This window comes from Ambystoma mexicanum, chromosome 4q (assembly GCF_040938575.1).
Source record: "Ambystoma mexicanum isolate Mex_15411 chromosome 4q, UKY_AmexF1_1, whole genome shotgun sequence".
Lineage (NCBI taxonomy): Eukaryota > Metazoa > Chordata > Amphibia > Caudata > Ambystomatidae > Ambystoma > Ambystoma mexicanum.
Window position 1 is genome coordinate 271629969 of NC_090928.1, and position 26478 is coordinate 271656446.

Below are 26478 nucleotides of genomic sequence, written 5' to 3' on the forward strand. Positions count from 1 at the left end.
CGTGGACCGGCAACCAGTGGGCATTCCGTCTCACCATGATAATGGCCCTCATTAGGACCCTGCCGTTAAGGGGTTAACGGCGCCGTAAAAGGTGTCGCCTTACTACGAGGTCCCTTTGCGGGACCCAACCTTAATGGCTGGTCTAGACCAGCCGTTAAAGTAGGGGCCCGCAAAGGGACTCTCGAGGTAAGTACGGTACCGCAATTTGCGGTACCGTACTTACCGCCTTCCCCATTCCCATTATGCCCTATGGGGCAAAAATGGGAATGAGGAAGGGCCATGGTGGCATGGGGAATTACCCCCCCGCCAACCTCGGAATGGGGTGGTAATTCCCCATTCCGCCATGACGGACTCCGGCATCGACCATGGTGCTAATAGCACCATGGTTTTCCGCCGGAGTCCTAATGAGGGCCAGTGTGTTTATGTTTTGGGATTTTAAGGGTTGCTCTTAGAGCATTGTTTTGAATCACCTCAAGTCTTTTTATATTGCGACTGTTAGCACCTGCATAAATGCGTTGCAATAGTCTAGTCTGGATAAAATAAGAGCTCTAGCCAATGTAATACAGCTGTCTGATGACAAGAAAGGTCTACAGGCATTGATGAGCTTTGAAATGTAAGCTGCCACAGATGCTCTGGCATTGACTTGTCTGGTTAAGGTGAGAACTGAATAAAGGTATATTTTCATCTTTTATACAAAGGCCATGTTGTGCCATCCAAGCCTGGATGGTTTGATACATTTTGTTTAGAGACTTTGGGCCTCATTACACGGAAGGCGGTAATGGTTAACGGCCACCATTAATGGTAACGGTGGCCGTTAACCATTACCGCCTTACTACGAGGTCCCTTAGCGGGTTGGTGCTTTAACGCCTGCTTTTTGCAGGCGTTAAAAACCAACCCGCTAAGGGACCTCGGAGCTAATTACGGCACCGCAAAATTGCGGTGCCGTAATTAGCGCCTTCCCCATTCCCATAAATCCCTATGGGGCAGAAATGGGAATGGGGAAGGGCAATGGCGGAAGGGGGATTTACCGCCCCTCCAACCTTGGAATGGGGCGGTAAATCCCCTTTCCGCCAAGGCGGTGCCGGTATTTTACCGGCATGAGCCATGGCGCTGATAGCGCCATGGCTCACCGCCTTCCGTGTAATGAGGCCCTTTGAGTCTGAATATTATGTGCATGCAATGTGTATGAGGATTTGGGTATCGTCTGCATAGTTAGTGTAGGTGACACTCAAGCCATCAAGAAGTTCGAAGAGGGGTTTGGTGAAAATATTGTAGAGTGTAGGGGAGACGCATGATCCTTGAGGAACTCCACAGGTGACTGGGGTTGGCAATGCTGCTGAGGTAGGTGAGAAGACTCTCATAGTTCTGTTGGTTAGGAAGGACTGTATCCACTGAATGACTTTGGTTATAAAGTGGGCCGCACAGGAGAGGTGTTTGCAGAGTATATTATGAGTATCAATGGCTGCTGAGAGGTCTAACAGATGAGGAGTGCTAAATTGCTGTTACCTTTGATCTCATCCATTTGTATTTTTAGATCCAGGAGGGCTGATTCAGTGATTGGCGAATGCATAGGAGGTTGTTGACTTTCACATGGTTTGGGATTTGCATATAAGTTGCTCTGTGCAATATTTTGAGGAGGAAAGGTGCTGTTGTTATGGGGCAGCACTTAGTAGAGATGTTAGGGTCTAAGGTAGGTTTCTTCAGTAAAGGGAGGACCCACGCATCTTTGAGGTTAGTTGGGACAGTACTCGTTTCAAAAGAGGCAGTGATTAGGGTTGTGATGAAGGGAGTACGTTCAGCAGTGCAGATTTTAATGAGCGAGGCCGGGCAGATGTCACCTTGACACCTGGAAAGTTTGAGGCTTACAATAATTTTCAAGACTTCTGTTTTTGAGACTGGGGTGAATTCGAATTGTGTAATGGAGTTCTGGGGTGTATATAAAGGAATCTGCTGGGTTTGGCAGAGTGTTAAGTTATTCTTTTTTAATTAGATTTTTGATTGTAGTACAGCGATTTCGTCAAGGATGGCTTTTTGTATATCTGTCCATCGGGCAGTGTCTTTAAGACACGATTCTTGAGGTGGCACTGGCGATTCGAGTTCTCGTAGAATGGTGAAAAGCTCCTTAATGCCTGAGTTCACTCTGGTAATTCTGCCATTATAAGTGGTACATTTGGTTTGGAGGATGGCCTGTTTATAGATTTTAGAGGTGACAGTAAAGATTTCTTTTGTTGGATTCAGTAGGATATTTCTTCCAGTTGGTCTCAGCCATTTTCTAGGTGCTGCGCATTGTTTTGAGGTTTGGGGTGTAACAGGAGCTTAGGTGGGCTAGTGGTTTGGCTTTGTGCATGCTCAGTGGCGCTACTTTGTTAATGGCCTCTAGGAGAGTTTAATTATATACCTCTACCATTGTGGAAGGGTCGTTGACAGAGTTGTCCGGGTATTTTGTAATGGGGTGCTTCAAAGGTAGTAGTCTCTCTGCTGTGATGTTTCGCAAATTTCTAGATAGGGCGGCTGGTGTTTGGGGAGGGCAGGTAATTACAGAGATGTTCTTCGGGTTGGTGAAGGAGATGACGTGATGGTCAGACCAAGGACATGTTGGAGAGGATGTTCGTGTTGCAGTTAAGGTCTGCCAGCCAGTTGCGGGTTCGACCTTTGATATGTGTGGGGTTAATAATACGATGTGAGTAGCCTAACGGTCCAATAGTATTGGCGAGGGCATTGTCATTGTTAGGGTCGTTGAGTCGCAGATTTAAATCTCCCAGCAGTATGATTTGTGAGCATGGCTTAGTGTTCACTTAAAGGAGTTGTGCAACATCTTCCTCGAAGGAAAGTACTGGACCTGGGAGTCGGTATATAAGGTGGAGGGTCATGGTGACCGAGGAGGGTAAGGACATTTTGATGGATAGTAGTTTTCCTGAATGGAACGATTGGTTAGGGATTTCCCTTATGAGGAGTTGGTTCTTAGCAATGAATGCTACTCCTCCTATTTGGAGACCTGTCTATCTGTCCTGAAGATAGTGTAGCTTTCAGTGATGAAAGGGAGAGTGCAGGGCTAGCTGCTGCATGGAGCCATGCTTTGGTGATGTCTAAGAAGTCTAGATTGTTTGTGGTGACAAGGTCTGCGATATCTAGAGCATGTGCCAGGAGTGACCTTGCATTATTGAGTGCGCCCTTGAGCATGGTTGCTTCTAAGTTGACGTTGTCTGTAGGGGCTGGATTGATCTCTGTGCTTGATAGATGTGCCAGAGCTAGTGGGATTGATGATGTTCATGTTGAAACTGGGGTCATGGGTTTCGGTAGAGAAGTAGTGTGGGCACTGGATTTCTGAAGACCCAGGTCCGGGGTGTTCAGATCATTGGAAGCATCCATAGAGTCATGTGTAGTGTTGTTTAGGTTGCATCTAGTAGCAGTTAAGTCATGGGTGGAGTCCTTCAAGTTGAGATGGGTGAATGGCAAAGGTAGTTGATGTGATCTCATGGTGGTGGGGAAGGTGGCTCTTGAGTTGAGGTGTGCATTCCTCCAGGTGATCGATGGTGATCTTGTTAGTGGATTTTGCCTGCCTGTAGCTAGTCAAGACATTAGTCTAGAATTCTGCATGACCAATGGGCAGGGTTGACTAGGGCTAGGCGTGAATTTAAATGTTGTGAGCTGAGGGACCAGGGTTGGCAGGGGCAAGGAAAGAGCTTAAATTCCATGTCCAAAGGGAAAGCTGAGGAGTTGGGTTGGCATGCATAGGGCAGGAAATGTGTTGGTGGAATAGCGTGAGAGTCTGGGGGGTTGATTGACATTTTAGGGTGAATGTGTGTTTCAGATTAGGAGTGCTATATTGAGGATGGATGGTGAGGCAGGTTGTTTGCTTCAGGTTGTCCATATCTTAGTGGGCAAGGCAAGGGTAAGTCTAAGCCTAGTTATGTGTTGCTGCATTTAGGCAGTAGCCTGTGATGGCAACTGGATATGGCTTTTAGGTGCAACTGGGCAGATAGCTCTGCATAGTAAGACGTTTTGGAGGCTGGTCTAGCTGCAGTTGATCAAGGGGACACAACTAAAGGGACGCTTCTGAATGTCGTTGACCAATGGTGCAATCTAAGCGCAGTTAATCCATAGGATACAGCAAAATGCAGTTAATCAAGGGGGCACTTCTAAATGCAGCTAATCAAGGGGGCACTTCTTATAGCAGTTCATCAAGGGGGCACAACAAATACAGTTGATCCAAAGGTGTACTTCTAAAATGCAGTACATCAATCAGTGGCATAACACAAAATGTGGGGGCCCCCCTGCGAGCCATGCTGAGGGGGCCCCCCCAACTTGGCAACAAATCACGGGTCCTGCCACACTCTGGGCCGGCCTAGATTATCATGCTTGCACAATATGCATGAACGTGCTGCTGAAGGGGTATACTGCACACTGTACTAGGAGAAAGATATAAATATGTGTTGTAATGCAATATACAGCACACTTTCTGAGAAAAATTGGCTAAAAAGCCAGAGTGTTGCCATTGTTTTGTAGGGTAACACCAATCCAATACATGCAAGTCACCAACAGTGCACAAGAACATTAATGCCTTGCTATTAAAATGCCATAGCACATTGAAAACATGTCCCACTGGCTGCACAATGTAGACCAGTGTAGATGTTATAACATTACAGTAAAGCATGCCAAGCCACATTTAGACATACCTAGACTGTGGCGCAAAAAAGCCAGTCGAAGCAATAACACTCATCAAGAAGAGAGCACACATTGAAGCCTGGGTCTCTGCTGCCTCTAACAACACAGCTAAACTCTTTAAAATCTGCACGGAATTGGTCAATCCTGTTGCGGTCTCCAGCGCTCTTGTTCCCTCCTAGGCCCTCTGTATGGCTCTGGCCTCTCACTTCTCTGCTAAAACTCAGGACATCCTGTCCACTATTTCTCTCTGACAACACCTGACAAGGTTTCTAGACAAGTCCGATCCATGAAAGTGCCGTCCAAACAGGTGCTCCCCTGCTCCTCCAGAACCATCAAGGACCATATTGACACCCTCGCTGCACCTTGGCCGATTTCTGTAATCACTCTTTCACCACTGGAACCTTCCCCTTTCCCCTTAAGCACTTCTTTGTGCAACCACTCCTCAAGAAGCCGTCTGCCGATCCTACTTGTCCGGCAAACTATTGCCCAATCTCCATCACCCCATTCCTGGGCAAACTCTTGGAAAAAAGCTGCCCATCTCCCAGCTTACTCTCTACATTGAATCTATCTAGCTTCAGAGCTACCAGAGGCACTGAAACCTCTTGTCATGAGCACTGCTCCCGAGAAGCCAAGTCAAGCCCAGCATCCCCGGAAGCAGGCTCACGACCCTCGTCCCCGGCTCCAGCAAACCCCTATTGGGGTCCTTTGGACCATGTCCTGGCGCCTCTGGCGCCAGGCTCATAAGGAACCTCAGTCCCGGCGCCAGGGGTGCCGGGCTCATAATTCTTGCAAAGGTGCTTGGGTTGACCTACCTGTAGCAGACCATGCTGCATACTCACCTTTGCAAATGCTGGCAGGATGAAGTCCCCAGCCTTTTGCTGGGAGGAACTATTCCCTGAACTGGGACTACTTTCTTACCTGGGTGGGGCTGGTGCCACTCCTTAGCTCTGGAACACAGGAACTCTTTAACCTGGGCAAGGCTGAGGAAGAAGACACCCAATCACTCCAACACTATTTAAACCACACCCGATTGGGAAAACGTGCTTCGCGTTATTCTGCATCTGCAGCAGGACGCTCACCGAGTCAGCTCCAGCATTCCAGTGTCATCTCCAGCTTCAGCTCAGCAATCTGTGGAAAAAAGACACGAGAACTATACTTACCATCCAGGAATCGAGACACCGGCAGAACCTGCAAGCAAAAGAAACATAAGGTTAGCAAGTTGCAACACGTTCGCAGCCGCGCTCGCTTACCTGATCCATCTGTGCTTTCAAGGACTCTTCGCGGCCTTCTCTTCAGCAGCCTAACGGCACCTGTAAAGACAAAGAACATTGTTAAGTAGGAATCGGGTGAAGGCGGCTGCATTTACTTTTCTTACCTGCTGTTGTGCGCGTATTACGATCTCTTCAACCGCAGCAGCCCGGCACCTGAAAACAAGAAAAGGCATTATTGAAGTGCCATTAAAGACTGCAAGAAAGCCTAACAATTACTTGTTTCCCCACGTGCATCCGCGACTGGGAAAACGCCTGCAAGGTCCCGACACCTGCAAATAAGAAAAGAACATTGTTAGAGGTGCTATAATAAGGTCACAGATCATTATACTCACGTACTTCGCACGTGCAACGGCAACGGACGAACAACGCCCTCAGCATCCAGGCACCTGAAAAAGACAATGCAAAGACTTCATTAAAGGTGCCCATCTCTTCAAGACTATAAACTCTTTATACCTACTGGCATCCGCTCGTGCAGTAACGGCGGCATCACCTTTTGGCATCTCAGCACCTGTGCCACTTCTTAGGCCACAAAAGACTTTGAGGAGCTCCAGTGACGTAACTGGAACCCACGCACCCCTGCATAAGTCGCAGGATGGAGAGCCCAGCATTTATACGCCTAAGGTGAGAGCTCACCAGGACATTGGACTTTCGGAGAGTTGGCGATTAGTGAGGAGGAAGTCCAGCCAAACGGTCATTAACCCTTTTTTCTTCCGCCTGCAGAAACCTTACCCTCCAAGCCAGACAGTCAATAAGAGGAAGCCCAGTCCAGAGAGTCATCCGAGCTCTACGCTTCTCAATTGAAGAGACTATAACAGTTCAGCCGGGACCAGCGCCTCCGTGGGAATCAGGTGAGCGTTACACCTCTCTCCTGAACACCTGTGAAGATCTGCTCTCTAACCTTGATTCCAGCATTCCTTCTGTCCTAATCCTCCTTGATCTTTCCTCTAATTTTGACACAGTCAACCATGCCATCCTGATCAATCGACTATGTGAGAACTTGGGCATCACGGATCAGGCCCTGGAGTGGCTGACCTCCTTCCTCTTGGACTGCCCCTCCCAGGTCCAACTTGGTCCTTTTCTCTCTGCCACCTCTCTCTCTACATGTGGCATTCCCCAGGCTCTATCCTCTCACCCTGGTTTTTCAATCTCTATTTGGCCCCTTTGGCCCACCTGATCTCTACCTTCTCCTCTAACTGTGTTATGGGTATGACACTCAGATTTCCTTCAGGCTCCTCTCATCTCTTGCTCATTCCTGACTGTCTATCCATGATTCAGGATTGGTGCACCTCCAACGATATCTACCTTAGTGCCATTAAGATGGAGATCCGTCTCATTGGGACCCCTGCCCCTGCTTTCCCTCTCTCACTCTGGCCGCCTACCTTGGGCCCTCTTCTTTTTCCTTCCTGCGAGGCAAAAAACCTTTTGTGTCATCTTCGACTCCACTCTCTCTTTCTCTCCTAGCATCTCGGACATTGCCAAGAAGTCCCACTACCTACTAGCTGCTCCTCCTCAAAGGGACTCTTCCCTTTCTCACTTTCCCCCAGAGGCTCACTGTCTACAGAGCCCTGTTTCTCTCTATGCTGCACTACTGCAACAAGCTGTCTTCCTCTACTCTCCGCCCTCTGCAATTATTCCAGAACAGGACAGTGAGACTTATCCTTGGCCACAAACCCAGGGATCATATCTCTACAGGTCTGAAATCTCTCTACTGGCTCCCGGTTGTTGCCAGAATCAAGTTCAAGGCCCTTTGCATTGTCCACAAGGCTTTCTGGGGTCTGGCCCACACTACATCCAACGCTCTCTTCCAAAATACCTTTTTTCTCGAGCCCTTCCCCGGCTACCTCCATCTCTTTAAGAGCTAGAAGCTTTTTCAGGCAGAGAGTGGGGGTAGATCTCCCTCTGCAGATTGCTCCCTCTGGAATGGCCTCCCTGTCCCTCTCAGACTTTAGCGGACCATCTGATGTTCTGGGAGCAGCTCAAAACGTTCCTCTTCTCCTCTGCTTTCGCTCTCTCCCTCCCCTGCTGATCTACCTGACCTACCTGTCTGCTGTACTGACCAGTTGCTTGGCTACCCTCAGAGTCTCACTGAGTCCAGGCTCTTTCTTGATCAGTCACCCTTGCACTGCCGTCTGGCCTACCACACACTTAGGGACTGTAACTGTAACCCTACCGTCCCTTGTTCTCCTTGCACTACCGAGAGCCTTAATGTCCTGGCTGCCCTGTTTTCCCCTCCCTTCTTCCTTGCACTTCCCCCCTCCAATTCCCGTTGCATTTCTCATTCTCGCACTTGCACGATTTGAATGACACAAGGCCTAGTAAGATCATTTGTCTTGTCCACCCTCTATCTTCACTCCATTGCTTGTCGCGCCAAGAAACACATGTGTATAGAGGGGTTATAATAGGCTTATATCATATAATTTTATCACAGATTCTCAAAAAATATACAATGCTGCAGTAAGAAATGGCTAGACTGGCAGCACCCAAATGCCAATCTAGCCAGGTAATTACACTTAGCAGGACTGCTTTAACAGAAATGCGCAGTTAAAAAAAGTCATACCAAACTGAGGAATAACTAGACTGGGTGCACCAAAATGCCTCTCTAGCCACTAATACCACATATCATGCCTGCTTAGCCTGGACATGGGCAACAATTATGATTTATCACACAATCCCACCACCCACAGATTCCCTCTTCCTCCAATGCCCTACCCCAACCTCTAAAATCAGCTCCTTGGCCCAGAATTACCGTCACTTCCCTCTTCCTTATCCCAGAGCTTACGTTTGGGTCTTACTGGGATGAGGAAGTGTGGGATTAGGAGTAATGAATATAGAGGTAGCTAAATCAGGCATTACCTGCATGTACCTCTACCTCATCCCAGTGCATACAGAAGTACAGATACAAGGTAGAATAGGGCTAAGAGTAATGACGATTACCAATAAGTAATTAAGGCATTAAACACAAGTAGGGGCCTAACAATATTCAGTCGACTGGGCTACAGCACTCACCCCAGAAACTTTGGGCTATGTTGACTCAACCTGGCTGACCTTCAGAGCAGTTACCGGACAGAACAGGACACAGATGTTAAATGGCACCTGGGTTTCGCTGTTAACAAGGGCCCAGTAGTTACTAACGTAAAGCATCTCACTGTTAGTACCTGCATCCAAATGCCACATTTTTTAGGCAATTGAAATTGTGATGTGGGTTTAGTACTTTCATGCCAGGGAAGTGATTGGAAGGGTAGAAAGAGAACAGGAGACTGTTCATTCTCACAACAGTTCATAACTGGGTGCGTTCACACTTAAAGGAGCGTGTAAACTGCTTGCAACATTGAAGCTGCACTAGAATAGTCTCATTAAAATGCGTAAAGAAGTTAGATGCCCCCATTCAAATAAGTTTGCCTCCCCCACCACCCGTGAAGTTAACACCTCTTCGAAAATTTGAAGGATCATCCCCCCGAAATGTAGGTTTTGTTGTGCCCCTGAACACAAGCACAAACACCATTTACCATATACACGCATGCACGCCCAGCCATCCTTACATTTAAGTGTGCACTCTTTCACCATACAGACACACCTAGGCAGCCATTCATACATTTAGTGTGCGCCCTTTCACTGTACATGCACACACGCACACCCAGTCACCCATACATTTGTGTGCACCCTTTCACCATACACTCACTCAGGCAGCCACCTCTACATTTAAGTGTACACCCTTTCACAATACACTCACACACGTCATTGGGTTGAGGGGAGCCCTATAACTTAAAAAAGAAATTGGGCCTCAGAATGTTTGCTGGTCTGGTAACAACGGTACCGGTAAGCTTGCCGGTACCGTTCTTACCAGACCAGCAAACTACGAGTTCTGCTCCCGGGTGCCTTCCCGCCTTCCCGCCTGCCAGGTCTGACCTGGCGGGCATACCGGCACCCGCGAGCAGAGCATGTCGGATGCACCGGCACCATTCTGAATGGTGCCGGTGCATCTGAGCTCCCCATTCCCATTGAACCCTATGGGGATCAAATGGGAATGGGGAGCATTTTTTCCGGTGCACGCGAATGGGCAATTACCGGGTCCGGCAGGGCTGTAATGACCCGGTAATTGCCCATTCACGGGTGCTGGAAAAAAGTGCAAGTTTGGCGGTAGCCTGCCGGTTTTACCGGCAAGGCTACTGCCGAACTTGTAATGAGGCTGATTGTTTCTTTTTGAAATCACAATGACTTCATAAAGAAATTATTTCTGTTAAGGACCAAATCATAACGGAAATCATTTCTTTATGAAGGCAGAATGACTTCAAAAATAAACTATTTCTTTTTGAAGTCATAGGGCTCCCCCACCCCATGACATGGAGGCCTCCAGTCTGGGGTCTTCCATGTCATGGGGTAGGGGGAGCCCTCGGACTTCAAAAAGAAAGTTTCTTTTTGTAGTCACTCTGTCTTCATAGAGACATTATTTCTGTTACAGAAATAATGTCTTTATGAAGGCAAAGTGATTTAAAAAAGAAGTTAAAAAAAGGAAGTTTTTAACTGCGCATTTCTGATAAAGCAGTCCTGCTTTTTGTTCTTTTTTTTCTCCAAGTGGGATCCCCTCCCAGGCCTGTGCTAGCGGGGCCCCCCGCACCCCAGGGGCTGTGGGGGCCCCTGTTACACCAGTGACATCAATAGGGCACTTCTAAATGCAGTTCATCAAGGGAGCACAACAAAATGCAGTTGATTCAAAGGGGCAAAACAAATGCAGTTCATCAAGGGGGCACAACAAAATGCAGTAGTGGAACATAACCCTGCACCGGTAGTGAAAACAGCTGCATTCAACAGTAGCTAAGGAAACATGAGAAAGTATTAACAATAATAATGAATGACAGTAAACCTTTACACTAAATTGATCATGCAGTACATGTAAGCCTCGAAATCCAGTTAGCCACCTCACAAGGATGAAAATCCTTACACCTACAGCAGAAAAAATCAGCCCAACCTTTGCAAGGAAGCACACACACATCTCAATTGTAAATTTCCAAGGCGAAAGGCTAAATGCTGCACAGTGATTGGCTGAGACAAGGGGGGCAAACCAGTTCCCAGGTTTGAGATGTGGCGGTGAGGTCATGAAAGAGCAACAAAGAAATATATCAGACCCCAGAATCAAAGGACAAGACACTGCACACTGATTGGTCCAAACACACGAGCCCGTCTCAGTTCCCAAGCCTGTGCTCAAAAGAGATACAATGTATGTTTCTAAGTAATACATCAAAACGGATTATAATGAATGTCACAAGCCAGTGAGGACAGAATAATAAGCAGTGCAAAAACCTGCCTGATGAGATAGAATGAATAAGAGGCACTGCCCTCTGTAGGATACATTGTACTAATAAAGCACCATTTACTAAAGAAGAAGCCATGCAAAATCCTATTACACATGAAGTAGTATTGATTAGGAACCACTGATTTGTGTTACCGGACTTCACAGATAACCTTCACAACATGTACTGTGAAGGCATCACAGAGCACGACACAGACAACAGATTCAAAGTTCCAACAGAGTTGTTTTATTAAATCAAATGTCAGGATGGATGAAGGCAGAACTTGCCCTATACTAAGGTGGGATTTCACTACCTTATAGAAATTGGGGAAAGTCTGAGCCAGAAAGTTTAACTGAAAAATCTGTCTGTGTCCAAAACCTATCCTTGCCCTCACAACTAAAGCTAAACAATGGGCCTCATTATAAGTTTGACAGTCCGGTAGTAACACCGCCGGTAAGCTACTGGCACCGTTACTACTGGACCTGGCGGGCAGAGTGGCACCTGCAAGCACAACTCGTTGGATGCACCGGCACCATTCATGAATGGTGCTGGTGCATCCGACCTCCCCATTCCCATTGAGCCCTGTTGGGCTCAATGGGAATGGGGAGCAATGAATACCGGCACCCAGCAATGGGGACAGACCGGGTCCTGCGGGGTCGGAATGCCCCTGTAAGTCCCCATTGCCGGGTGCCAGTAATTTCACGAGTTTGCCGGCAGCCGTGTGGGTTTTACCGGCACGGCTACCGCCAAACTGGCAATGAGGCCCAATGTGTACGGATTTCAGCAATAACATAAATAGTGATTGAAATAAAGTTCTGAGCTCTTCCAGCTCCTAGCTTACTTTTCAGCTCCCCTTTCCCACGTTTAAGACAGTTCCACAAATCCTTAGGGTGTCCTTCCCCATGTTCAAGACAGTTCCACAAATCCTCAGGCTTCCCTTCCCAGAGTTAAAACAAGTCAATTTGAACGTATTCTCAATATTTCATTGGTAAAAATAACACCAGATCAACTTTACACTACTTCTGGATTGGATCAACAGTTCAAGCAGATTACTTCTTCTTCTTAGTTCACTTTAGCAATGTCTTTGGCTTTCCCAATTGAGGGTTCACTGGCCTAGGTGCAGTTGTCAGACCGCACAGTCCACCCATTACAGTTTGTGCAACAGGAACCCTAGGCTTTCTAGCACACACAGGTTCTTCTGTATCTGCACTGTGTGAATGCTCACACTAACTTGACTTCTCTTTGTCAGCCTCTTGGCTTTGCCACAATGTGTCATATATCCTTTTCCAGTCTTTGGCCTTGCCACACTGTATTCATATATAAATATTTCAGTTTGTGGTGGTTCTGTTCCTTCACCAACTTGCTGTCATGCTCTCTTGTAATCTTTCATACTTGCTTTCTTGTTTCGTACTTTGCTTTCATTTAGGCAATATCTGAATTTCACTTTCACTTGTCATCAGATCGTAGCTTTGCCAAACAGTTTTCATTAAGTTTAATATTCAATATTTGCAATTCTTTACTTTGCCACTTGAACTTACTTTGCTCCTTAATTGGCTCCCAATCCCTGGCTTTAGGTTTGTTTCATCATGCACATGCTGTTTCATTCATTCGGCATTCGCCTCGCTTCCCCACAGACCCCCTAGAGTGCCCCGGCTTGAGTGAATTTCTCTCTTTACTCACCGGTCCTTGGTGTTCCCTTCAGGTAGCTGTACTTCTGCTTTTCGGCTCCAGCGGATGGCTATCCTTCATGTGCGAGCCCCGCAAGCACTTTGGTTTCTCTCCCATTCTCGCCGGCAGCTCTGCTGCTTCCCCCCAGTTGTGGTCAGTCACTTTGTGTCCTTTTTCTTGCCTGCAGCTTGGGCTGTGTTCCTCCGACCATGGAGGCTCGAACAACTGTGGTGTTCTCGCGGCCACCTGGCCCGGGGCTCCACAGTTCTGTGGGTCATCTGCCGGCATCCTGGCTCTCCTGCAGGACCCACCACGGCTGCCTCCTCACAATCAGGATTCCCTGCTGGTCTTGCCTGCAGATGCCCTCCTCCCAATCCCCAAGAAACCCTCCTCCCAGGTGATCCTCCCTTGCGTCTCCACCCTCAGGTTCAGGATCCAAAAGTGATGGCCTTTCCCTGGCCACCTGAGAAGAGGATCAAGGGGGAGGAGGGCTGAGGATATGCTGAGGTTTTGCACAGTACAAACTAGTAATAAAGACACCATCATGAAATCCCAAGTTATATAAATACACACACATATATCCGTATCCTTCTCATTGTAAGAGAATGGAGTTTGCAAGCAGCCACGTCTCAGTGTGAAAGGTTAAAGACAGGATAGATGAAATCATGGGAAAGGAAGCCAGGCAAGTGATGTTTCCAACTGCAAGTTGCAAAGCGTACTGGAAAAAAACAGTTCACAATGATGAGAATGGTAAGATAGTGCTAAACCGCTTAGATCAATGGGAAAGATGCTAGGTAATAATCTCAATGCCACACTGTCACACTTTACTTAGGGATTGGTCAAAATGTATGTAATCATTCACTGCACTCATACTCCTCATGGAGCAACCAATTGTAAATTTTGTTTAATTGATACATGTTTAAAAGAGTGTCATCCAATCAGAAAAAATTTCAAAGTAGATAAGCTCAATGCTAATGAACTGATATTTTAACAATCTGATTTAGTCACAAGGTTAGAATGAACCAATAGAATTATGATATGATATGATTGGTTATTTATGAAGCGCTTAATACCCAGAGGTTTCTAAGCGAGGACCTGGGGATCAAACCTGTGTTGCTCCGTGTCATTTTGCTTCCAAGACGAGCGCGTTGCCACTGAGCTTTCCTCCCGAGTTAGGACATGTATGGAAGCACCTATATTGCCAAGTGCAATGGCGAATCAGAAGCCTTTAAAATGTGATTATTTGTACCATTTGTTGTCTTTTCCTTTCTGTAACTAGCTATAAAACTGCCCATTTTTCAAAATACGAATGATTTTCTGTTTAGATGTTTCCCTGTCCTGGCAGCTATGATAAATATTTGTTTCTCATATCTCATGCATTCATTTTTTGTCTCTTTTTGGATTGATTTTTGATACTTGAATCAGGACTTGCCTTACACTCCAAACACCAAAATTGCACAGGCAAACCATGCCCAAATGGACTACACCTCCCACAATATCCTTCTTTCTGACCTGGAAACGGGGAATGTAGCAAGGAAATAAAATTATCCCTTCAGGGAAAGGGAGGCCCTAGAAAGACCCTTCAAGGACAGATAGACCCCGGTAGAAACCTGTACCCTGCGAAAGCCCCTCTTAAACGCATGCCTTCCCAACATCCGGCCAAATATCTCCACAGAAGCCTCTTCATGCGCACAGAGATCCAAAATGGCAAGTTGATCTCGTATAGGTTTAGCCCAGCCCCTTCAGCCTCATTCTGACCATCAGGAAGTGAGAGAGTCTAACCAATCCCAACCCTCACACCCTTTAGGCTCACAGCTGCAGACCATCCACCCTAGTTGCAATCAGGGAGAGGGGCTATCGTACTATAGGTCAGGCAGCCCAGTCCAGTGTTGTGGTTGACAGAGGCAGGCAGATAATATTTGGAGAAATCTGGAAAGTGGAGACTTCTGGAGAGTAGAGATTCCGCAGAGACATTGGAGAAGACTTGGGACTGCAGTGTGCTGAAGAGGGAAGGATGAGAAGTGGCAATAGGAGGTATCTCTAAAGAAGAGAAAGGAGGGGAAGAGGGAGGCAGTAAAACCCGGAGTGAAGTGTTAGGTTATGTTATTTTAGCAGAATTTATATAGTGTACGTTCACCCTAAGGCATCATGGCACTCACCAACAGAACAGCAAAAAGACAAGAGGAGAAATTCAGAAGAGGAAAGTTTTAAGGTGTGACGAAAAGGAAGATGATAAGAAGTGGCGTGCAGGCAGCGGGGAAGAGAGTTACAGCTCCTGGCTGCAGCAACTGAGAAGGCACGACCACCCATACTGGAGAGTCTGACCCGAGGAATTTGGATCAGAAGAGCAGATTATGAACAGAGTGGTCGCAGAGGAACATAAGGGAAAAATGTAGTCTGCAAATGTTCTGCGCAATTTTTATAAAAGGCTCTGTGTACAATGCAGAGCGACTTTAAAAGAACACGCTTTTCGACAGAGAGCAAGTGAAGCTGATGAAACAGTGGGGACATATGGACACCAAATGGGGGGCGAAAGACAGACCTGGTTGCAGCATTCTGAAGAAGCTGGAGGCGATGCACAAGATAGGCAGGCTGAGCTAGATATAGCGCATTACAGTAGTCAATATTACTAAGAACAAGAGCAGCCACGACAGGTGCCTGAAATTAAACTGGAATGAAAGGGAGAACTTTCCGTAAGATTTTAAGATTGAAGTGACCAGATTTTCAGACTGAAGCAACCTGATCGCACATAGACAGTGAGGAGGAGATTTTTACACCCAAATTTTTAAAAGAGGAAACCGGCAGCGGGAATGGTCTCAGAGAGGTTGGCCAAAAATCTGCTTTTCAGAAAGACAGAGGGCTGGAGGTGCCAACAAGAAGAACCTCCGTAGTTTCACCATTTAATTTCAGCCAGTTTGCGGCCATCCAAGAACCCAAGTCTTCAAGGTAGCCCCTAAGCCATGCAGCAGTATCGGGCCAACTAAGATCGAAACAGACCACGATTTGCGAGTCATTGGCACAGGAATAATACCGTAAACCATGGGACTGGATAAGGCGGATTGGAAGGTGGTAATAGTACTTAAGGAAGTGGATGTGAGAGTCGACAAAGAGAAGTTGGTCAAGAAGGTGGTAGGATTGGAGGGAAAGAAGGCAGTAAGATTGTTGGGGACAAGGTGGTCCAATCCCACCCCCTCACCATTCCCACACTATCTAAATCACATGTAAGCTAAAGGGGGAAAGGCACCCACTACCACAATACCTGATTGCATGACACGACATAGAAATGTACCTATAACACCTAGCCCACAGCTGACTAATGAACGCCATTTTGTATTAGAGCAGGCGACATCTTTTAATTAGGCCCAGAAATAATTCCTCTGCAAAACCCAGTTCTCCCTATCCCCAGGGCCACACACAGCACAGAGAGCCCAAACCCCCACCACCTCCCTGCCTTGCTTGCTCCACGCAAAGCTTGTTCCCATGGAAGTCCAAACATTTATTGTTGCAATTGTCCTGCATCACTTCCCCAGATTGTGCACTCTGCAGAACCTGAGATCATAGCCAGCCTCTAACACAATTAGCCATCCATCTTCACTAAACTGCCCATGTCCTTTCAATCCCCACCCCGACATGCCAAGTCTCACCAGTCCTCAACCCTTCACCCTCTTTCATGCTGAGAACCAACAGACCACCGCACGTTGGCCTTTCCAGAACACCCTGAAACGCTCACCTGATATCCACAGGAACGCCACTCACTCTGGTTGGACCACTTCCGACCTTGAACCCCCTCCCTTGGATTCTTGTTCAACCGAGGATCGGGTCTGAAATACAGGAATTTGGGGTTTAGTTTTATTGTCTCTTCCAGCCTGCGGCCCACCTCCCTTGTGGAGCCAACAACCCCCTTAGTGCTCTCCTCACCTTGCTTTATTATATGGTGTGCTCTCTGTCCTGCTGCTCTGTGCAGGGGTGCATTGTTGAATGGGCGCGCGGGCCCTCAGTGTCCAGACCTGCTGAGACTACCTTTTGTCCAGGTAAGACTGCTGGTTTGGCAGTTTGTACTTTACTTTGCTATTGCCCTTATTAATGTCTTTCCTTATTCCTTAGGTGCGAATGGACTTCTGATGATGCCGTGCTGCTTGGGGCTGTGCATGAGATGGTAAGTGAAAGCACAAAGTGCAGCGCTATCTGCCTTTTCTTTGTGCTGACCTGTTGTTCTCTCTTCCTTGCAGGCCGCTGCGATGTCCCGGAATGGATGCTGCCGCGAAGATGAAGAGCGGTGAGTAAAGCATAGCACGTGCCGCCTTCTTGATCTCTTGTGTGCTAATCAGTGTTTTCTTCCCTCTTGCAGGTCGTTCAATGGCCCGGAATGGATGTGGGCCAAGGGCGTGTCAGTTCCAGGTAAACGTGCGCTTGTTATGATTGTTTTCGATACTGGAGAATAAGCGCTTACTAATGCTGCTTTTCCGTTCTCTTTTCTTGCCAGGTGCGGCTTTCCAGATCGAAGGAGCGCTCGCCGAGATGCTGTATATTCAAGACCCAGGGGCAAAGGACAGAAGCAGGATTCCCTCACAGGTAAGTGTATGCTAACACTGTTCTTGTGCTTGCAGGTAAGGCTCCGGAATGCAGATGAGGATCAGAACAGAACGTGGTGAGCGTCACGCTGCAGATAGCAGAGTAACACGAAGCGTGATCCTCAGTTTGGACATGGCTTATATAGCCTGCAGGTATCCCAGGTGCCCCTAGGTCTGACCACACCTAAAACACTAGACCGCACAGCTCAGATCTGGGACTGAGCTACGCGGGGGCATCCATGTTGTGCAAAGGTTATTGCAAGTCCCAGTTCTCAAGTTCACTGGCTTCACATATGAGCCTGGCACCAAAGGCGCCAGGACTGACTCCAAGAGAGTCTTGGGCAGAATGGTAAGGCCCTTGAGGCCATGATGGAAGGCCGTGGTGCAGTCCAGTTGGCTTGCCTGTTAGGGCCAGGGGCATGGGTCATGACACACCCACCACAGGCCTAATCCTAAAACCACAGTATATCCTCCTAAAAGCAACACAAGTCTACCTATATCAGTAGAATTCAAACAAAGCCGCTGACAGGTCAATCACCCTGGGGTGGGAACCTGGGTGCTGGGCTAAAGGTATAAAAGAGAACCTTGAGTGAAAAGGTTGGAATGCCAATATATTAGCTCATTCGACCTAACCACCTTTATTCATGCAAGATTTTATGTGGATCATTATTTTCGTATTATCATTTCCTGTTGTTTAGTTTAGTCAGATCGTTATATTGCATGGCAGCCCTGACCTTCACACCGCGGAGATGAGCCAAGCAGACCCACGTGTGCCAAGAGTACGTGGAAAAGAAACGACCAATTAGCATCAGGCATCCCTTATAGTATCAACTGTCCCATAGGCCCCTCGCCAACCCGATGGCAGACTTTGTACTGTATGTGTAAATGTCATCAATGATGCTGTGTGCCCTTTTAATGTGCTGCCCGTGTATTGTTTGGCAGAGTGCTCTCGGGCAGCAGAGTTCTTTGCTATGTATAAAATATATAAAGCTTTGTTTCTCCTTGCAATTCATCTCATAGTCTCATTCCCTGATTGGATGCATCTATTATTTTTGTCCGTTGGAATTCAAATGCTTTTAGGGTGCCCGCCTTCAAGATCACGAGAAAGGGAAGAGACTGTGGTAACAGGCCAAGGTGGTAATAAAAAGACAGTGAAGGTTCAGCAGGGGGAGTCGATAGGTGAGTGAGAGGAGACTGATGAGGAGATGTCTTCAGATGAGGAAAGTGTAAAGGACTGGCCAAGGGTTAAGGAGGAGTGGAAGAGAAAAAAAGCACTAGAGAAAAGAGATCCAGGCTTTATTAGGGTATTTAAAAGAGAGGCAAAGAACTATAAGCAGTTTAGCCAGCTCGAGGTAGTAGGCCCTGCAAGACCTGAGGCAGGCCTATCAGGCAGTGGGAGGTCCCAGTGGGCATCAGGGAGCCTAGTCACAGCTTGGTGAAGAGGTGGGGAGAACAGAGTCAGTAAGGAAGGCTAGAATGGATTGGTACTTCTGCCCGCAGGGCATAAGAGACTGGCTTAGTCATGGGGTGCGGGATCCCGCAAAAGCCTGCACCTGTGACCTGTAAGGAGGAGTGAGTTAACTTCTCTGTGACTTTTGAACAGTTATGGCTGAGATTCGAAAAGCTCACTACTCGCTCTAGGATTGGGAAAGCTGCCAGGAGATACATTTCTGGGAGAAGGGCATCCTATGTTTTGTAATTTTTGGGGGAAGATTCTCTTTATATTTAAGTTGGCCCACCCCTATAGACAGGTCCTAATAAAAATGTTGAACTTTTAGCACTGGTCTTTGTGTATGTCTTGGTTCCAAATTGTCCAATATGTGACACTGTTTGGAAAGCATATTCAAGATTGATATTTAATAAAAACAATAGTTATAATTAGGGTTTCTGGTTTTCAGTGAATACCGAAAAAATCCAATATTTGCCCCCCGTTATAATATTTATATTCCTCGGGGGACTCCATAAACCCGGTATTTCATAATTGCCATTCAGTTTGAAAGGGCGGGGAGCAGGATTCGAAACCCTATTGTGCTGTGTTGTCTTGTTTCCAAGACAGAAGCGTGCGGGGAGCAGGATTCGAAACCCTATTGTGCTGTGTTGTCTTGTTTCCAAGACAGAAGCGTTGCAGATGAGCTATCCAAGCAAATCTGCTTCTGAGTTGTCAGTTTCATTGAAGGCTTCCAATGCTGCCCGCAGTACTACAGCTGTCCTTATGCGCCCCACGTAAATACTTTGCTTGTACCTGCTCATTCTGATTCCCCACAGACGACTGAAGATTGTACTTTCCTTTGTTTAATACTGGCAAAACAAGCGTGTGGGCAAGCAGATGGTGTCTCAAAAAATCTGCAACTACTTCACCTACATATCAAAAACTGGGACTCCATTCTTCGCATGTATGGCAGAGACCACTGCAAGATGGTCAATCAGGTAAAGTGTTCCCTCTGGGGCATTTGGTTGAAAATTCTTTAAGGTTTAAAATGTCCCAGAAAAGCCAGCCCTGTTATATTCCCCTCCCCCCATCATCATATTGGACGTGCCTGCTTTGAACAGACACAAATCTTGTCCAGGTACAATCCCCCATGGGCCTGCAGATTTCAGCACAGTCAAGGCATGCAATAATCAGTATCATATTGCACTTTGCGATACAATACCACAGAGTAGTATTGTAAGGGCAGCACATGATTATGAAGGTGTCTGTGCTTGACTACACTACTGTTCTCATGTTGTTCAGAGCATGAAGGCAAGGCAGTGTGTCCCAGGCTGGGCTGAAACATTGTATCAGTTCTCATGTCCAACCCAGGCTCTCCAGGCTTGTGCCAGCCAGTGGAGTGTAGAGGCAGAGAAATAGCAGACCGAGTTAGCACACCTGCTGTCCTATCTTTGTGGATCTGCTCTGGTGAAAGACATTCAATAATTTGTCTCTGCCTCTGACATTCTCTAGTTACTGTTGCACTGAAGAAGCACCCCTCCCGCATCCATTATATGCATATCATGCTGGGTGGGGTGATGACAATGAGCAACTACTTCGCGGCTAGACTGCTTATCACTTCATGGTGAGCTCAAACAAATATGTAATGTGGTCTTAAGCCTGCAGGCTTGGATTTGAGGGGTGGGGCTGTGTGGTAAATGCCTTTTGAGGCAGAAAATTGTACAGGGCACAAACGCCACAGAAGCACAGTTAGTGGTTAGGTCAGTGGTGTGTTTATACAGTGCTGGGACAAGGGGCCCCACAACAACCCTCCTTTTCACAGGAGTTCAGCAAATGTTCTTGAAGGCCTTTAAATGCCACCAAAGTGCACCCACTGTGCTGTCGAGAAATGCAGAAAACCTTGGGAGAATGCCCTGGGTCCTAGACTGCAGTGGGGAAATATTGTTGACTCGTAGGTGAACACTTTCTAGGCTGAGCTCCCGGGCTCTCCAGAGCTTTTACCTGATTCAGGAACAGTGACGCTCCAGGGGCTGTGGTGTTCATGGACAGAAATAATGTCGACTGTGTGCACACCCTTTAGGGGAAGGGTTGGAAGTATTGAGGTGGGTAAACTCTGCATCGCAGAAACTACTTCACTACTTAAAGTACAGTCACTTTGAAAGAACCGGCTATCATTAACACTGAGGATGTGAGGTCAAGGGCAGATCTAGAATGTAGTAGGGAAATCTGCAAGTATAACATAAAGGAGTTACTTTCAAACTCCTGCATGCTTCCTTATCAAGTAATTAGAATGGCTCCGACCATTAGCCAAGATTGCATTCGTATTTGTCATGTTGCATGCTGACAAGCGCATCACACGCCCTTCTGCTCTTTGATGTGGATAATTGACACCTCTTTGCATGCGAAAACCCAGAATGTTTGACGAACAATGTGATTCATAAATGTAAGACCTGGGTTTCAACATTGAAAGAGTCCTAACAAGGAGAGCATAATGCCTGGGAACCAAAAAACAAAATATTACTGCATAAACATCTACGGCCATATACAAGTGTTATATAATATAAAACAGAATGCTCCCACCCTAGTCTTTGGCATGCTGTATTGATTTCTTAAAATACATTTACACTGGAAAAAGCAGTTATCTGTTATTTTTTGAAGGGGGCAAACGGGAAAACACTGATAAACACAGATTCTGAAATTTTTGAAAACACTGGAAAAACACCCCAGATGTAAAAAAAGAAACCCCTAAAACAGTAAACCCTAATTACAATGTATTGCTTAGCGAATAACAGCATTCATGATTAGTTGCCTTTGTAATTTATTCAAGAAAGTAACAGCGGTTGGTAATTTTTCCATATTCCATACTCTGGCAATTTCCCAAGTAATGTCTGGCAACAGATGTATGATCATCAAGCCTCATGGTTTATTTGTTGGGTGCAGCACCTTCAGCTAAAGTATTCCTACAACTACAGAAAAGCCAACCATGAACTGTGATCATTTTCAATGGCGGGGGAGCAAGCGTGCAGAAGAATGGGGGACAAACATTTATGCAGGTTCTTTATGCTCCTCCGGGCATTCAGGGCTTTCAGGGCACGCCCCCTCGAAGTGAAGATTGTTGTGAAGATTGTTGTCAAGAGGTGTAACCACCAAGGAGTGATTTCCAGGGCATCGCTGCAACGGCCTAAAAACCATGGGGGATGAATAAAAGAAATGTGTGTCATTAACCTGTCATTTCATGACATCTGTGTTGCTTCCTTGAAAAGTAATGAGATAATTCAGTCCATAATACGATGCAACATGCCATTTTCTTATGAAATATATCCTGTGAAGAGTCAAATGATACACTTATAACTGGAAGATATAGGGCCTCATTACGAGTTTGCCGGTAACATGTCGGTAGCGGGTTACCAGCAAACTCACCTTACTGTTACTGTTGCCTGATATCCCGGTGTTACCGTGATATTACGGGTGCCGACAATGACAGTAAGTTATAGCAACGGTGCTTCCGTGTCCCCATTTCCACTGAGGAGTAACCATTACCGCCGCTACTTGTGATATCCTGGTGGCACCGGGATATCATGTGGCAGTACGGCTATTACTGGGTTGCCGGAAACCCACCGACTACCAGAGGGTTTCCCGGCAACCCCGTTATGAGGGCCTATGTGTTTTTAGTCAAAAGTTATTTATCTTGACTTGTGTATTCAAGTGTACACCTGAATGCACGTGATTGCAACGGATGAGTTGCATTTCATCTGTCCCTTAAATTCCTGACCACGCATCATTTGTTCTGCTCTTGTGGCAAAGTTCAGGATGAATATGGTGAAATAGTGAGTGAGGCCTAAGAATTACTTTAAATGATTCTTGTGCACTGGCCTCGGAGCATTTGTTCTTGCTGCCACTTGGTCACGCTTTCATTTTAATGCCATCACCCTAAATAGTATATCCTAATTAGTCTGCATGTTTTTGATTAAATTGTAATTTTTAGTTGCAGAGTTTCTGTCATTCCTGTCACTTTTAAAAAGCAAATGCTAGAACCAAGTGGCTTGGGTCAGCTGTATGCAGACTTTGACCTACTGTGTGTGTTGAAGTTTCTGTTGCAAATGTGTTATGTCAGCTTGAGCATTGGTTGGAGGACATTGACAAGATCACATTTAGGACCAAGAGCTTCATTTCTGGCTGGCAGATTTAATGCTATTTATTTCCTGGAAATGTGTTCTTGCTCTCACACCATCCTATGTGACTTACCCAAGTATCCTGTTCTTAATATCCATATCATCCCTATTGCGACTCTCATATTTTCCTTTCAGTTTCACTTTGTAGGTGCTAACAGCTTTTCTGTTGTCACATTATGGGATATTAGGTACTCAATTTTGTCCCGAGGAGTTGGGCAGCCTGCAGCTTGCTCTACATCATATTTTGGCCTTTATTTGGGTTTTTTCATGCTAAACTTCCTGTGGATGGAAAACTGCAAGCTTACATGCATTTCTCTCCATGTGAAACTGATAGCTTGCCGGAATCTAATGCTTCCTGGGAATGTCATACTTACGATGAATGTCAAGATTGGAGCTTGCTAGGAATGTCAGCCACTTGCTCTACACTGGAATTATATTCTTTATGGCTGATATTGTCAGGGTGTCGCGCTGGTCCACCTAGACTTCTGGAATAGCAATCACTGACATCCCTAGGGCCTTGGCTCAGCTTGAAGTGGCCTGGTGCCAGATACTTTAGCTGGTGTTCGAGCCTAGGATTAAAAGTCTTCTGTCTGCCCCCTTTTTGTGGCCAGGCAGAGATGTGTAGGATTTTCCACCAGCTCTCATGCTGCCCCTGGCCCTTCTCCACCATTGTAGTAGTATGCTCAAGGTTGAGGATCCTTCATCCTTTCCACTCTCTCTTCCCATGACATTTCATCAATTCACTCCTTAGCTTCTCTACCTTGTCTGTTACCTCCAACCTCCCAATAGATAGTTTCTCGTTCTCTGGCTATCCCTCTTTCATGATCTCCGTCTTCTCACCACTTTTCTTTCGCTTAGACTCTTTTGCCTGTTTTCACCTCCTTATCACCCCCAAAAGCTCCCTTATCCACCTCTTCTGTCCACCCTCTTTCTACACTTCTTGTTTGCTTTTTCTATCTTAGCTGTGTTCTAATTTCTCACTCCTTCACCCCATACGTATTTCTTCAGCTGCCACTCATAACTGATCTGCTCCTGCACTATTTCCTCTTGCCTCCTCTTCTGTAATTCTCCTTCCTTTTATTCTCTATTATGTATCTCCCTGCTCCAGGTCTTCATTTCACCTTAGCTCCTCTTTCCCCCATCTTTCTGCTTTACCATCCTCCTTTGCTTTAATCCTTACTCCCGCCTCTTTGTCACACTTATCCACTCTTCTCCACACCTCTGCTCCTCTTTTCGCTTCCTCCGCTCTTCTTCACACCTCCCTCCTCTGTCAAACTCCTCTGCTTTTCTCCACTCAACTGACCCTCAATCATCCTCATCTGCACTCCTCCCCTGCTTCTGTGCCTTAGCTCTACCATTGACGTACCACCACTCTTCCAATACCTCTCTTAGTTTGGTTTACTTTTGGTTTTGTAGAGCTCACTACAACCGAAAGGCAAATTGATGCTAAAACCAAGGGCTAGCACGATGAGAAATTAACAAAACAAAAAAGAGAAAGAGTGGAGAATTGCTAATTGATAAGCCTCTTTAAAGGGTTCGGTTTTAACTGCTCTGCAAAATGCTGGATGACTGGAAATAGAGTGACTAGATCTTTGCTTGGCTATTCTGATATTAAAGGAGGGACCTCCCAACTCTGACCTTTGAAAACATATGAATGTTCAAGAGGAACAAGCACAAACTACACTGAGGATAATACTCCCTATTTTCTTTTTATTCTAGGCTTCAATATCTTAAACTTTGTTTTGAAGTGTAAACTGATACATATATGTTTTTGTATATACTATAATAAGTATGGATTTGATTGATCTTGAACTGCACTTTATGCAATGCACTTTAAACTTTTGTTTTTACAAGTCTTATTAATTGCAAATATGTGCATTTTAAATATGATAAGTCATGTATTTTAACTTAATTGTTAAAGTAATGTGTTTTATGATGAGTTTGTGTACTCTTATGGCCTAGTGCTGAACATAAAGCTATTTTGATTGATTGATACTTATTACATTTGTTTGCAAAACTGTGGGTCTCCATTGTTATGGTAGACCAGATTGATCATTCATAAGGATTTAAACAGTATAGGATAGGACACTGGAAACCAATAAAGTTGCCTTGCACCGCCGGTGTTGTATGCTCATGAACTGCTGTATTCGGAACCACAAGCAAGCACCCAATCAAATAGGCAGGACAGTAACAAAAACAAATTAAGACTTTCACTAATCCAGTGTACTGGCCACTGTGACTGAAATAATCAATTTTCTGAATTTCAGATTGCAGAAAGGCAGGATTTTCCTTGTTACTTTAAGATGACAAAAGCCATTGTTAACTACTGAATTGATCTGCTGGATCAATGAAAGGATATTGTCCATCTTGGACCCTGGGTTCTTCACCAAACCAGTTTGTGAGGGCGAGGCATGTAGGTATGTCTTTTTTATTTGCAGTGCAAAAACCAATGCCCAAAGCCATCTGGGTGTTAGGACAGCAAATGAGACCGAAAAGAACCACCATCAAAACAAAAAGGTTTTAAGGGCCTTACGAAAGAGAAAACGGTCGGATGTCGCAGGTAAACAGCTTGGGGGAGAGTGCCACAATGTTGTGGCAAGGGCCGAAAAAGTTCGCCCTCCAGCCCGAGCCTTTGCGTAATCTGGAAATTTTCAGCAATATTTGCAAGGCTGAACGCAGAACTCTTTTAGGGGTATAGCGAGTATGTTTAAATTGGATAAAAAGTGGGCTTAAACGTTGAATGGCCCGGTGTGTAACGCAGAAAATCTTAAAATTAACTCGACTTTTTACTCTTAGACAGTGCAGCTGATAAGGCAGCAGGGAGGCCTGTGAACATCTCTGTGTATTAAGGGTTATACGTATTGCTGAATTTTGCAAAGTTTGAAGGTGTTGATCCAAGAAATCAGGTTGACCGGGGTAAGTACCATTACAGTAGTCGCAAGATCACCAAGGTACCAATGACAGTGGCCAAAAAGAGTAATCCCACAAGCCATCAGGTCCACCCACAACCAAAAAAGACCTTGGCCTTGTCAGGATTATGTGGCAGTCACTTAGAATGGATCCAGCCCTGAACAGATGAAAATCATTCCTGGGTAGATTCCATTGAGGACACAGAGCTCCCTCATTCAAACAGAGGAGAAGCAAAGTATCAGCCAGGTCAGACAACAATTAAAGACTGAGGCATGCCCAAAACCGGCGCATAGGTATTAAAAAGTTCTGTCAACAAGGATTATCCCTGGGGGACCCCACAAGTAGTATCCAAAAAGAAGGGAGCCACACAAATCTTTTCTGCTCTTCCTTCTCCTAACACCCACACTTTACGTTGTAAAAGGAATATAGAAAGCTCATTGTCCACACACAGACCAGCTGTGGAGCCTCTAATGTAAATCCAGGTATCTTTACTGTACATATATA

At 46.0% G+C, this 26478-nt stretch overlaps 1 long non-coding RNA gene across 2 annotated transcripts in view; it reads right to left on the reverse strand.

Moving 5' to 3' along the window:
- Positions 1-21695: 21695 nt before the first annotated feature.
- Positions 21696-26478, reverse strand: part of LOC138467670 (uncharacterized) — a 117067-nt gene continuing 112284 nt past the window's right edge. For both annotated transcript variants that reach the window (XR_011268125.1, XR_011268126.1), the window contains one exon: positions 21696-22073. This is a non-coding gene — a long non-coding RNA (uncharacterized lncRNA). The remainder of the gene's footprint in view (positions 22074-26478) is intronic.